Source organism: Hippopotamus amphibius, chromosome 8 (assembly GCF_030028045.1).
Source record: "Hippopotamus amphibius kiboko isolate mHipAmp2 chromosome 8, mHipAmp2.hap2, whole genome shotgun sequence".
NCBI classification, from domain to species: Eukaryota; Metazoa; Chordata; class Mammalia; order Artiodactyla; family Hippopotamidae; genus Hippopotamus; species Hippopotamus amphibius.
In genome coordinates, this window is record NC_080193.1 from 80,288,112 (window position 1) to 80,293,409 (window position 5,298).

Here is a 5,298-nt window from a genome sequence, read left to right on the forward strand (position 1 = left end):
ATGCTGTGAACGATGATGGTGGACAGAAGATGCTTCAGTTGAGCTTTGAATAAAATCAGAAACCTTCCAAGAGGCCACAATGAGGAAAATAAGGATGCTGAGATTTCTTTCTTAAAAGATGATTTTTAAATGATCAATCACAGTATCTTTTCAAGTATAAAATTCTGACCAAGGAATTAAGCTTGGCGGTGGAAGCAAAGGCTTTCCTTGGGAACGTGAAGCCAGCTGGTGGCTGGGGCTCTTGACTCCTTTGTCCCCTACCCAAAATATTGGAGAAAAGAGAGAGAGATATAAGCCAGTGTGGGATGTTCATTTTGAAATACATCATCACAAGGCCTCCTTCCCCACAGCCATCCCTCTCCAAGCAGCTTGCTCATATTTTGACTTGTGAGTTAAGGACAGAAGTGAATCTGAAAATAAATGAGAAAGCGCTTTGATTTTTAGCCTCAGAACCTTATGACATGTGGGGAGAGGCAAACGTGGGTGCTTTTCTTCCCAACGTGGAATCCCACCTTTTCTGGGATTCAGCAAAGAATATCTGCAAACAGAGGAGGATTCATCTGAAACCAAGGGAAAGACCTTCACTTGGTGCTGAGTGATCCCAATTTCGGAAAACAGACAAGGTTTTATCAGGTGAGACTCACAGGCAGGTCAGACTTGCACTTGAAGAGGGCTAGATGAAAACAAGATATAACATCTTAGAAACATGCTGTTTTATTAGAAGCATAACTTGAGGAAGAAGTCAATGCTAAAATAAGCAATTCAGTGAGGTCAGTGGTGTTTCATGAGGAAATACACTCAGGGTCTTGTGAAATTCTCTCTGGTGGAAACCACAACAAGGAAGTGGTCACTTGCTCTGGGTTAGGTACTCAAGAGGGTATATAAAGGCCTCACTAGCAGAAGGTGGCATCAGACCTCCCTCACCTCCTGAGTCTCCCTCCTCACCTCTCCTGAGTCCTGTCTACCGACACCATGGGCTGCTGTGGCTGTGGAAGTTGTGATGGCTGTGGTGGTGGCTGTGGCAGCCACCCAACGTGCAGATACTACCGGGTCAGCTGATGCACCAGCTGCTGCCCCTGCTGCTACGGCTGCTGTGGGGGCTGCTGCAGCATCCCTGTGGTCTGCTGCTGCCACCGCACCTGTAGCTGCAAACATTGTGGCTGTGGCTGTGGGAAGGGCTGTTGTCAGCAGAAGAGCTGCTGCAAGAGGCAATGCTGCTGTTAGGTGGCTGGTGGGCTCTACCTCTAGGGTAAGAGATGCTGGGATCTCAGCTCACAGCATTTGGCATTTCTTCCATCCCTCCTGCCCACTTCCTCCTGTCACAGGTACATCGATACCTTGGAACTGCTCGTTCTGCCCCTTTTACACTGAAGTTTCAGGGCTTACTCTTTCCCTCCAGTGTGGTGTCATGATGACATCAGTGTCTTCTCCTTGTATCTTCAGAACTTAGCATAAGGAGGTATGTATTCTCTGTCATCTTTGTAATCTTGCCTCCACTTGGGACAAAAAAGAAAGACATATATTATCAACATTAGTGCATGGGAACACAGCCACTCATGTCAAAACTCTACATTATAAACACGATGAAGTAAACTCATGATAGGTAATATTTCATTTTTTGGAAAACAGTACATATGATGGACTTCTTTGTTCTTTTCTATTGTACATTTACTAACTTTTTCCCCATTTCTATGTTTTGTTAAAAAAAAAGCAACTCTTTTTTTTAAAAAAACTTTTATTGAGATACAGTTAACATACAATAAATTGCATATATTTATAGCGTACAATTTGGTATCCCAATCTCCCAATTCATTCCCCCCCACCCCTCCCCGCTTTCCCCACTTGGTGTCCATATGTTTGTTCTCTACATCTGTGTCTCTATTTGTGTCTTGCAAACAGGTTGATTTGTACCATTTTTCTATAGTCCGCATATATGTGTTAATATACAGTATTTGTTTTTCTCTTTCTGACTCACTTCACTCTGTAAGACAGTCTCCAAGTCCATCCATGTCTCTACAAATGTCCCAGTTTCATTGCTTTTTACAGCTGAGTAATATTCCATTGTATATATGTACCACATCTTTTTTATCCATTCATCTGTTGATGGACATTTAGGTGGCTTCCATGTCCTGGCTATTGTAAATAGTGCTGCAGTGAACATTAGAGTGCATGTGTCTTTCTGAATTATGGTGTTCTCTGGGTATATGCCCAGCAGTGGGATTGCTGGGTCATATGGTAACTATTTTTAGTTTTGCAAGGAACCTCCATACTGATCTCCGTAGTGGCTGTATCAATTTACATTCCCACCAACAGTGCAAGAGGGGTTCCCTTTTCTCCACACCGTCTCCAGCATTTACTGTTTGTAGATTTTCTGATGATGCCCATTCTGACTGGTGTGAGGTGATACCTCATTGTCGTTTTGATTTGCATTTCTCTAATAATTCGTGATGTTGAGCAGCTTTTCATGTGCCTCTTGGCCATCCATATGTCATCTTTGGAGAAATGCCTATTTAGGTCTTCTGCCCATTTTTTGATTGGGTTCTTTGTTTTATGATATTGAGCTGGATGAACTGTTTATATATTTTGGAGATTAGTCCTTTGTCTGTTGATTCATTTGCAAATATTTTCTCCCATTCTGAGGGTTGTCTTTTTGTCTTGCTTATAGTTTCCTTTGCTGTGCAGAAGCTTTGAAGTTTCATTAGGTCCCACTTATTTATTTTTGTTTTTATTTCCATTACTTTAGGGGGTGGATCAAAAAAGATCTTGCTGTTATTTATGTCAAAGAGTGTTCTTCCTATGTTTTCCTCTAGGAGTTTTATAGTGTCTGGCCTTCCATTTAGGTCTTTAATCCATTTGGAGTTTATTTTTGTGGATGGTGTTAGGGTGTGTTCTAATCTCATTCTTTTACAAGTAGCTGTCCAGTTTTCCCAGCACCACTTATTGAAGAGGCTGCCTTTTCTCCAATGTATATCCTTGGCTCCTTTGTCATAGATTAGTTGACCATAGTTTATCTCTGGGAAAAGCAACTCTTTCTTAATTAAAAATGATCTTTCCTTATTCTAATGTGTCTCTCTGTTCTATGAGATGCGTACCCTCCCATGTGTGAGGCCAACAGCACAAAAGACAAAGGGTGATATTCAAAGATCAGGATAGGTTTCAGTTAATGGATGATTGGTCCTCTGCTGTCCTATATCTGGTTTTACAATAAAGATAGAAATTTGGAGGGAAATTCCCAACCTTCGGTTGCCAATATCATTGAGGGGAATTCCTGTGCTCTCCTATAGATGCTATTGTGATGTCTGCATCTGCAACTGAATTCTGATTTTAAGAGCTGACAGCCCCAGTGTGGCCAGTCAGAGCTTCACTCCCTCGCTCCATGTGTTTCTTACACACTCAGTCATTCAGCACATACCTGCTTTATTAGGCCAGATATTCAGCCAAGCACTAGAGATCTGAGGCCAAACAATCACTTGCCCTCAAGGAGTCAACATCTGAGAGGGAAAAGGAGAGTCAACTACAATACAGCTTTCTATTTCAGTTTTCTTTGTCTGGTGACCTTTTCTCAGTGATTGATGCTATATGAGCAATTCAAATAGATTTGGGGGTACAGTATTTCAGCCACTTTGATGAGTACCAATGTATGAGATGCTCAGTTCATTTCCTAGCTAAGCCAACCAAGGGAATAGTTGACACTTTCCACAGGGCTTTTCATCCAGCCTCCCAGCAACATATGACACAGCGGACCACCCCCTCCTCCCTGATAACACCCCCACCCCCGCCAACCCCCACCCCTTTTTCTTTTCTCCTTCCTCTTCAGCCTCCTCTGTGGCACCCAGCCCTGGTGCCCAAGGCTCAGCCCTTTATCCTCTTCGCCATCATTCCACACCCTCATCTGCTCTCTGTATTTTTCTTCCCCATAGTACTCAACACTTTGTAGCATACCATAAGATCCATGACATCACCATGCTTCCCCTGTCATTCTCTCTGCCTCACCCCACACCCGACTACAATGCACAAAGATTCTCACTCCCTTGTTCACTGACATCTCTCTGGCACCTAGAACAGCCACTGGCACATAGTATGGACTCAGTCAATAGCTTCACAATCAACAGGTGATTTTTTTTAACTTTTTTAATCATGGAAAATGTCAAACAGTCACCAAAGTGGAGAACAGAACAAGAAATTCATGGCTCTTCCCTTGTCATCTGTGCCCTCACCCACACCCCTCCCACCACTGGATCATACAGAATGGAATCCTCACATCACCTCCTCAGCAAATGTGTTTAGGTTTCTATGAATGAAAGAATTCCTCATCATCTTTCTCTGACTTAGACTATGGCTAAGAGAGATCGGAGAAATACAGCAGTAAATTTCTCAAGATCCAAGGTGAGGCGGTCTCTCAGGGAGAAGCATGACACCCTCGCCTTTAAGAAAATTTCAGTTTTCCCTGGGAGGGCCCTACAGTTTACTTATTGCCATTCCCGTGGTGCATCCTGGTAATTTATAGGCAGACTTCCTAAAAATCACAGGAGGATAAGAAGAGAAAATCTGAGCCAATAAGACAGTGACCCAAGACACCTGAGGACACTTTTAATCAATTTCATTTTCACTATGAGCCTTTAGAAACCAAGCAGTGTTCATCTTTGGAGAGGGTTTTTTATTTCCAGCAACAGATAAAGAAAAAAAGTTTTTTTTTAAAAAAAGACTATTTTAACTAATAAGAACTTCGAAATGCTTTTTTAAAACTCTCTGCTTAATAAAAAGTATTTAATACATGAACAATTTGTATTAGAAAAATTCTCAGAGCACCAGAAAACCATCCCCCCGCCCCCCCCCCCCCCCCCGCCCAGCAGCCCCAACCACCTTTAAAAACAAAACAAAAACAGTGATACAAGCATTGACTCCAGAGCCAGAATACTCTGACAAAAATTCAGGCTTCTCTGTTTATCAGTCTTCTTTCCTTCGGCCTCATTTTATTTGCAGCATGGGGATCATGACTGAGCCTCTCTCATAAGTATCTGGGATAAATGGATTTATACGAAATGACATATTTACAAGCAGATGATTGACACTGCATTCAGTCCATCTTCCTTTATTACTCTGGGTATCAACTGGGTATCAATTCACTGCTTTCAGTTGGTCTTTTCAGGTAGAGTTGTCATCCCTCAGACCAGGAACTCCCTCCTCTAGCTTAAAGGTTCTGGAAGCCTGTGAAGAAAACAGGCAAAACGTTGGGGCGGGGCCTCCGGGCTCCGAGTAGGGCCGGCCCCGCCCCCGCCCCGCCCCCGGCCCCCGCTG